Source organism: Papaver somniferum, chromosome 7 (assembly GCF_003573695.1).
Source record: "Papaver somniferum cultivar HN1 chromosome 7, ASM357369v1, whole genome shotgun sequence".
NCBI classification, from domain to species: domain Eukaryota; kingdom Viridiplantae; phylum Streptophyta; class Magnoliopsida; order Ranunculales; family Papaveraceae; genus Papaver; species Papaver somniferum.
The window spans coordinates 93,546,624-93,556,364 of record NC_039364.1 but is presented as its reverse complement, the minus strand read 5'-3'; the positions used below and the strand labels follow the sequence as shown (position 1 = coordinate 93,556,364).

Below are 9,741 nucleotides of genomic sequence, written 5' to 3'. Positions count from 1 at the left end.
GCACTTGCCATACTCAACTACACCTGCACTGTCATAGCTACATTCCAGCCTCATCTGAGTTTCAGCTCAAATAATCCATGTAAAGCTTCAATCCCACAAACTAGTAGCACAACTCCATTTCAATTTCAGCATCACCTGAATCACTCTGCAACTCCATTTACAACATAACCTGCAACATATCAAGTCCATTCTCTGAGCACCTCAAGCACAGTCCATTAGAGCTTCTCCTCCATTTCTGAAGTCGATTGCAACAAAGCCTCCATTCTGCAAATTCATATCATAACAAGCCAGCATCACTTCAATCACCTAATAATCCGTCAAATCCCTTCATTTCTCATGAACCAATCTCTCTGATTTCGACGTAGCAAATACTCACCACAAACCCATTGTTCACATACCGTGCACTTCAGTTTCATCACACTGTAATTTTGAATCCCATCTCTTAATTCTTGCTTCAATCGATGGCCACAACTACAGCTTCATCATCTCACAGTTTTTGAACCCTAACAAATTCTCCTCCATCCTAAATTCAAAAACACAACACCGATGAACATCAACACCACTTCTTCTTTTGTCTCACAGAAAACCCTAACTTCGCCTTCTTAATCTCGGCTCAAAATTCAGTCTAAAACCATACAAATCAGACCATCAAACTCACCAGAACTTCAATTCCATCTATCAAATCATCAAGACTCTGAATCTCTTCCTTCTCACTGATTTCCTCCATCAGCAGCAGCCATCTTTTCTCCTCTAATTTCAGGTGATGTAGGAAAAAAGAAGACAATGATATGAGGAATTATTTCTCTCTAAAGTTTAGGGCTAGGTAATGATGATAATTTCTACAAGCATCCACTGTTGGATATAGGCCACCAAAGTGGTAATCCATTTACTCTTCCAGCTGGCTATCCCCTATCATTGGCTAAGATTCCAATAATACTGCCTCGTGAAATGACGCTTTAACCCTTTATGCTCAAAATGGATGATTTCTTCTTCTTTCGATCCGAACGACTCCAAAGTACCTAAAATACTCAAAATCAGACATAAGATACATAATTCACCCGAAAAGTAGCAAAGAAAGCATAAACAATAGATAAATATTAAGGTGTTTTCAACACCCATCAATAAGCAGCCAAAGTCTTGCATCAAGTAATAGAAATTTGTCAATTGAGATTAACAGCGTAGTAGTGTAAGTGAAGAATAGGCAGAATAGCTTTAGAACAATACAAAAAGAGAAACTGTTTATATCTCTGCACTGGAAACTTTAGCGTAGTAATCTATTTGTTACTGTCAATACTTGCTCTCTACTTGCTCATTAGATAGCTTAAACCACAGAAAAGTCAGCCAAGTCGGCCAGTTAAAATTGTTGTTTCCGGAGAGTTATAAGAACTCAGCCACTTAACAGTGGTTCTGCCAGTTCAATGGGATATAATTTCTCGATTTAGTCTCTTTCCGAAAAGAATTTCATTGCGTATCTATCTAAAAAAAAATTCCACAACATAGAGTTAGCCCTACCCTAGGTAAAATCTTGGATCCGTCCCTCTCCAATTGAAAGTCGCTTTTTCGGATCCTCATGGAACAGCCCCTGAATGATTCCATAAATGATTTTGAGCTCGTTGTTCTTGTATTTCTTTGGTCATTGAGTACAAGGTCAACCAAGGAGTTGATATTCCTTTGGTCACTTAAGTATTTATAGAATCATGAAAGAAGGAAAAACATCTTTATATATACGGTCCGCGAGTTATAACCCCAAAAGTGTCACTATCCATATACAAAAACTCCAACAAAACAAATTGTTCACAAAAACCCCATTTAATATAAACTGTCTATATTACCCTTCTAGTTTAAATCACCCCAACAAAAACAAAAATCAACCCCACTTTAATTCTTATTATATTGTCACCCCCAACAAGAAATAAACAACCACCAATAAGCACCGCCACCTTCCACCACCGACCGCCGCCGCCACCGATAACCACCGCCACCACCTCCGACCATCGCCGCCACCGCCACCATCTCCGACCACCGCCACCGCCGCCGTCGCCAACACCGACCACCACCGCCGCCCGCCGCCGATACTGCGCAATTGCACCACCACTGCCAGCCACCCTACCATCCAGCACCACCATTGTCGACCACCACCGCCACCACCTCCGACCACCACCACCACCGATACTACGTAATTGCACCACCAATACCAGCCACCCTACCAGCCAGCACCACAACTGTCGACCACCGCCGACCAAAACCAGCACCACGACCGCCCACCACCACCACCTCCCAAAATATACGATGAAACCAATTTTGGTTTCATCATAAATACGATGAAATCGATTTCGGTTTCATCATAAATAAGATGAAACCATAATTGGTTTCGTGAGAATTCAACTATAAGAAAAATTATAAGGGGTATTATACATGTTCATTGATAGATGGAACGAATTTTGGTTTCATCATAAATACGATGAAACCATAATTGGTTTCATCATAAATAAGATGAAACCATAATTGGTTTCATCATAATTCAATTGCACATGTACATGAACTTGCATGTTATTGATTCATTGACCTCCACATGTGCATGAACCTGCATTTCATAATTTTATGGCATAAATAAGCAATTTCTTATTACTTAGCACATGGTTAATGAACAAGCCGTAGACAAGTTCGAAGTCTCTGATGTGAGTTTTGTGACTATCAACACAAATCAAACATCCATTGTTGACACATCGCATTTTACTAGCTACGAACGTAGGTCAACATATACAGAGTTGATAACCAAACAAGAACAAAGATATCAGGACACCTAGGAGAGTATAATCGGGCGAAAGTCATGCATATTGTGACAAATGAAATTCTTAAGCATGAGATTTATTTAATTTCAAGGTTGGATAGGCTACAAACACTAAACAATTAAGATGCAAGCAACTTCCTGACACTGGCAGCATGTAGATTAAAGAAAAAATTGAACAAGGAGAATTGAGTTACCCGTGGCATATTCAACTAGTTGAATAAGCTCGGTGTCCCTAACTTGGACAATAACATATGAAGTAGTGGACACAGCTGTGATGTTACCAAAATCATTGACTGCAGCTTCTTTACAGATGCTTTTTGTCTTGTCCAATTTAGCTTCTCCAATTACCCTATATTCCAAAGATTGCAATGTTGATAACTTCTTCTCATGCTTAATATGTTCCCCTTCAAGAGCCTAAAAAATCAAGCAACATATAACACATATAAGCAATCACTAAGACTAAGACTAATGCTCCACGTTACATTGAAACTCAACAAGACACCTAATGGCTTCACACGCAAATTAAAATCTGAATTATCAAAGGTCAAATTTCCAATTTATAATGAATTCAATGTTCAATATCCTAGTCTAGTGGTTCTCAATTTTGTGTCACAAACAAGCAGTACAATTCTGCATACCTTAACTTCCTGTTATAGCTTCTTCTCCCATGCCAAGAGTTGCTCCAATGTGGAAAAGTGACTCTTCGGACCTTGTTCCACAAGCGTGCCGTTATCCAATCGATACTAAATATCCAAAGGAGGTTTTGATATCTAGTTTGAACTCAAATTTGTCAAAAGACAGTTTCTGGTCAGTCAAAATGTGAAACCCCAATCAATCCTAAACCCAAATAAACGTAATTTTCATTCAAAAAGAAAACTACAAACTTTTCATTTAGATGGGCACGACTAATTTCAAGCAGATTAGAGACAGACTCACCAGCAACAACAGCTTTCTCAAGATACTATTTGATACAAGCAACAATTTGAGCAAGATCTTTATGTCTTACCACCAATTTCATATTTGCTATCTCACCACCACCTCCGCCGCCACTGCCGCCATGATTATGAACAGACTTATTACCCAGTTCCATATGCATCCTAATCCATCACCTGCAGTTCATTTTAGCTTACAGTCACCACTGCCATCAACAAATCCATCTCAGTCATAACCTAGGAACAAAACAAACAATCAAATCTATTAAAACCCAACGCCACAAAACCCATTTCAGTTCAACATCTCTTCTTGTCGATCGACAACTCAATCCACCGCAGAATCATCTCAACCAATCACTACCACCATCAAACAACAACCAAAAGACTCATCCTAGTTTTGTGAAATTAGCATTTCCATTTTAATTTCACATTTGGTTCCTTGATTATAATGTTATCTACCATTTCAAATAAATGCTTCCACCTTAAAATTTTCATTCTCCTCTGTATCCACATCTAATCCTTGGCTTAAATGTAACCAACCAAATTTGATTCAGAAAAATTTCAGTGCAGATCCATGTACACTTTCAATAATATACAGATCCTTGTCAAACTTCAAATGAAAAATTAGTTCAAAAATCATAAAGTCTTCGACCAAAAAAAGATCATCAAATTAGATCCCTCACAGACTAATTCCACCAATAAATTTGACAAAAATTTAACAAAAAATTACAAGAAATTTGTGATTTCTTACCGCTATCGCCAATTAGACAAATTAGGTTATCAAATTTGACATCACCACTCCGTCATCTCTTCCTTGAAAATCGATCTCAATCATCAATTCGTCACCAACCCATCCCTGTTCTTCTTGTTCTTCAATTGAAGTTACAATCGCAACCCTAATTTCAACAATTTATTCATCTAATCTTACAGAAATATCAAAACATCACCAGATCCACCTGTGTTTTCTTCTGAATTTGAAAATGAAACTACGGTTAGGGTTTTAATTAAGGTTGGGGGTGGTAATGGTGTTGATGGTTAAGGAATTGAAGGAGGCGGAGAAGGGTGGTGGTAGTGGTGAGATACGGAGGCGCAGTAATGTGGTCGGGGGAGCATGAAATTTCTGCTGGTGTAGAGATCTGTTATTGCCGCTGGTAGTGATGGTGGTGGGGAGAAGGAGACGAAAGAAGAAGAAAAAAGAAGAAGAAGAAAAGCTAAAAGGATATGTTTGGGTTTTTTTAAAGTAGACAAAACTAAATTTGCTCATTATTATTTGACCTGAGGTTTTTGTGCCACTTTTTTATGAAATTGATTTAATTTATTAAAAATAATATGGCTGGATTTTTGGTACCACAAAGTTGGTCACCTAGGTGTTTTGTCACTAGTTTTGTTATATATAAGAAACAAAAGAGCCATAGAGTCATACAGGTCGATAATTACAACTTAGCTGAATGCATGCACCTAAACGGTCCGTTACTACTGAACCAAACGATGACCAGTTTTAAGTATGCAAACTCCTAAATGTTATTTTAGCAAATACATCAAATACCAAAACACCGATGCGTGTCGCAAACAATGTAACATACTAAAAACGGAATACCAAGTGCAAAAATTGTCTTTAACTTATAGCTCTTGCAGATCTACTTTATACTCTGCAGCCAAGAATATTGCAAGCTTTTTCTTAAGCCTTAAATTACTCCTGAGATGGAAAGTTATAATGGCAACAACCCCATTCTCCTATACCTTTTTTAATACTTCATCCAAAATCTTAAATTTCAAAAACCTAATCAGAACAATCCTAACTTTGTTAAATGTTCTTACACTCACATAAATAGCATCTTGCTCTTCTTCTTCGTTTGAATCAGAGTAATCTTTCTTCTTCCTAATCCTTTTTTTCCTTCACATCAAATCCTATAAATACTTCCTTCACATCAAATCCTATAAATACACCACAAACACCAAATTCCAAATTAAAAAAGTAAAACAAAAATTGAAAAATCACAATTCAAAATTTTAAAAAATCTAAGATACCTCAGGCAACACTAATGTGAAAAAAAAAAGAAGACGCAATAGACTAAATTGTTTTAGGATACCTGAAAAACAAACGATTGACACACATATCAGGTAGCAAAATCCCATATTGAAAAAAAAAAAAAAATCTCAAGAGACAAGGATGCCAAATTATTGACGACCTCGCAGCTAGCACATATAATAATCACTTACGTTTGATTGAAAAGACAGATCAATGTCCTCCAGTGGAACTAATAAAACAACATGAGATATAGATATATCTTGTCAAGCTTTTACTCGTTTTTCTTAAATTTGATGTTAAAAGTTGCTAAACGTACTCTCCGAAAGGTGATAATATCAGTCGTTTCATGCTTTTAGGTGAACCTTAAGTCATTTTTTTACCCATATGGATTAACGAAGGGACAGATTCAGAATTTCCTTTTTTATCACGTTGAATCCTACTTCCTGTCTCATGCTCTCAGTAAATACATCAATCACAGTCCAAAGTTAACCTATATAGTGAATTTGATTCATAATTAATGTCCGAGAACTATGCGTATAAACGTCTAAAGTCTCAACATCCACAATATCCACAATAATAGATTGAACAAAGAATAAATACCTGTAGTTAGTACGGAATCATGCACCAATACAGTCACCCTAATTTAATCCAGAACAACAAATATTGTCTCCAGCTTCAATGGCCACACACATAATCAACTTGATACTCCCATTGCATCAAAATTTTGTATGTAGCTGCGCTCTAATTCCAACCGTGCTATAAATCCAGAGTACAAAGGGTTAATATCCTTCTCCCCCACCTGACTAACATAATCCAGAGTACAAAGGGTTAATATCCTTCTCCAGCTTCAATGGCCACACACATAATCAACTTGATACTCCCATTGCATCAAAATTTTGTATGTAGCTGCGCTCTAATTCCAACCGTGCTATAAATCCAGAGTACAAAGGGTTAATATCCTTCTCCCCCACCTGACTAACAAAAACCATAGATAAATTAACAAAGTCACAATCATACAATCATAATAACTCTAAACGATCTAAAATCCGCATCTCAAACGATAAAATAGGAAGAGTAGATGAGAAACCTCAGAAAATCTATACATGCACCGACAATATCAGATTACTGGTATTTATAGATACCTAGCAAAAGGGTTATTCTTAGGGTTTACAACTAAATTATGTGCACGAATCGATTTGGCTGTACCAAATTTAAGTAATTAGTTCTGTTCTGTTTTCCTATTTTACACAATTATAGCCCAATTTCGATTTCTATTTTTCCTTTGTATCACCCCTGGCCACGAAAAAATTGCACATTTCATCTCTAAGAAAGCTGTTTTTGCCAGCCAAACAACAAAAGATACTACTCTCATCTGCTAGAGCTTTTATTTAAGAAATCATTAGTTTTAACTCCTGAAAGCAAGTATTTTCTTATTTATGAACCTGGAGCATCTGGACTGATAGACAATATAGTTCGAAGCCTTTCAACCATTTTTTTTCTTTTTTCTGGAAAGTCAAGAGAGGATAATAACTAACCAGTTCCATGCCTATTCCTGAGATTTAGGATTGAAAAAGAAGATAAATTAATAGAGCTCATATATTCATGTGATGATTTCATATATTATGCTCGTATAGCTGCTAGTACTCTATATGCGTGGTATATGAATCGTGTACATACTGTCTGCCACTGTAGCGAGTTTAAGAGCTTTGGACCTGCAATTGGAACAGTGCATCTGTACCTCGATAAGAATCTTTTTCTGCAAAATCATCACATGTATAAAAATAATTTAGTATCAGAATTAAGATTAAGCTTTGCATATATAGAACTCAATCGTTTACTTGGAGATGATCAAGATAAATTGTGAAAAGAGATTGAGATAGCAAATAATCAGACTTACCTTCATGTTGTATTTATGATGTTTATGCTGAATGCGTAAAATGAGAACAAATTAAAGACTGTCAATTTGTTTCGGCCATCAAAATCGATCAAGCACTTCTGCATACTAAGAAACAACCTGCAGTAAGACTTAACGAACCTAATCAAGTACTTTCATACTATAGTATCAAGCAATCGCTTGTAAGGAAATCTCTCTACCTATCACTGTCAAATACCTCATAAGCAATAATTGGATACAAATTTTCTAAAAGTTAAAGAAATCTAAACACACCTGGTTGATGCAAGACACCCAGTTCTTCCCTACTCTAATCCTTTTATTAAACTACAACTAAAAAAGAAGTGGTATCCTGATCAATGATTCAAAATAGACAACATGTATTAATCAAAAACCCTAAAACCCTAACCAAACAGAGAAGAAAAGAACAAAAAAATAATTACTTGTTGTGGATTGGAGTTGAGATTAGATTCGTTATTATTGCTGGCAATCAGATACAACAACAGAAATCAATAGATAGAAAACCTAACTATTAATCAAGCAACAACATGGAAAAAAAAAATTGTATACAAAAACCTTACACTTTCTATGGAGGTAGATGATAATTCATCATCAAATTAACATCTAACTCTCTCAACATCTTCAGCAGAATCATCAAGATTATCAGTGATAAAAGCATTAAAATTGTTAAATTCTATAAAACCGCTAAAACAACATTACCTCGTAAATTGATTTGATGCACAAAGATTGTTTAGAACCAACATTAATCTCTGTAACAAACATAAACATAAAGTTGCCTTTGTTAATTACATGAAAAACAGATGATTAGGGTTTCAGAAGAGAGAAGGAGAGAATAAGAAGACGAAAGAGGCGCGGGTGCAAGAAAGGATTTGGCTTTTCCTGAAATGTTTTATATATATGCCGATGAACCCTTAAATTCCATGAATGGAAAAATTGTCTAGGAAATAATATCGATCCATATATCTATAAATTTATAATCTTTGTTTCTAAAATTAGTGCTAACTTACCATTTTAGATTTAAAAATAGTAGGAAATCTTAAGAGAACCATCGATGATTAAAACAGGAACCATATATCAAATAGGAATGGTAAGTATTGACATTGAGTTAGATTTCTTTATGAAAATAAATTTAACATGGATGGTAATTTTTTTTCTTTTATTTTGAGAATGGTAAGAATTTCTAAGAGCTAGCACTATGATACTCTCCATCCCTTCCTATCCTCAAATGTAGGGAAGGGATTACAAGGAAGGCAACCTCACTACCGTGCTCTCTTATCCCTTCCCTACACGAAAACTACTTAGTATCGTATGAATAGTGCCAAACGGCTACTCAGTAGCCGTATCAGTCAACTCGTTGACTTGACCAATACAGCTACTCAGCCGTTTTGTAGGTTTAAGTCTTCATAAGCGAGTCGGGCTTCCCACTTCTTCTTTTCCTTCTTCTTCTCTATTATTCTCCTCTCCACAACCCCTTTCGATTTGAAGACCCTCTGGTGCGATTCAGGAGCTAAAATTCAATGGGTTTGTTCCTTAGTACCGGTGAAGCATTTGCCTTTTTCAATTTCGTGTTTCATCAACAAAACCGTTCAAGGCGAGTGTTTCAAATTGTAGGGTTTAAATTTAATTTGAGTTTGATTATGATTAAATTGGAGATGTTAGGTTGATTATAATGTGTCCTTGTATGTTGTGATAGTTTGATACATTGTTGATTGAATTTATGATATTTTGTTGATTGAATCAAAGAGGTTGTTGTTTATGATTGATTTTGATATAGATATGGTATTGTTGATAATTTTGGATTGATGGATGATTAAATGAATATGTATTATGTCTAGGGAAGATTGTTGGCAGAGAGATTGTATTTGGATGGATAATTTAGGGTTGATTGATTATTTTGTTGTAGTTGATAGATAATGTGCTAATTTTTTTGTTGGTCTTGTACAATATATATCCATTGTAGAATTTTTGCATAAAATGGATTGTTTTGTGATGATTTTGTGTACATGTGTGTTGCAGATGTACTTCGATGATTTTCAACGAATTATGAATGATAGAATTTTGGTTTCTTCAAAAGAAC

General features: G+C 35.8%; 1 long non-coding RNA gene across 18 annotated transcripts; it reads right to left on the bottom strand.

Annotated features, from left to right (window-relative positions):
• Window positions 1-909: 909 nt before the first annotated feature.
• LOC113297881 lies at window positions 910-8,863 on the bottom strand. 18 transcript variants are annotated; one of them, XR_003333847.1, is made up of 8 exons: window positions 8,672-8,863; window positions 8,364-8,413; window positions 8,087-8,126; window positions 7,920-7,976; window positions 7,650-7,754; window positions 7,430-7,508; window positions 6,353-6,727; window positions 5,227-5,658 (listed from the first exon to the last, which is right to left on the bottom strand). It is a non-coding gene; the product is annotated as an uncharacterized LOC113297881 (long non-coding RNA). The 18 variants fall into 18 exon arrangements; XR_003333850.1 differs by lacking the exon at window positions 8,672-8,863 and adding an exon at window positions 8,225-8,283 and having other exon boundaries at window positions 7,920-7,995; window positions 8,364-8,665; XR_003333852.1 differs by lacking the exon at window positions 8,672-8,863 and adding an exon at window positions 8,225-8,283 and having other exon boundaries at window positions 7,650-7,766; window positions 8,364-8,665.
• Window positions 8,864-9,741: the final 878 nt, after the last annotated feature.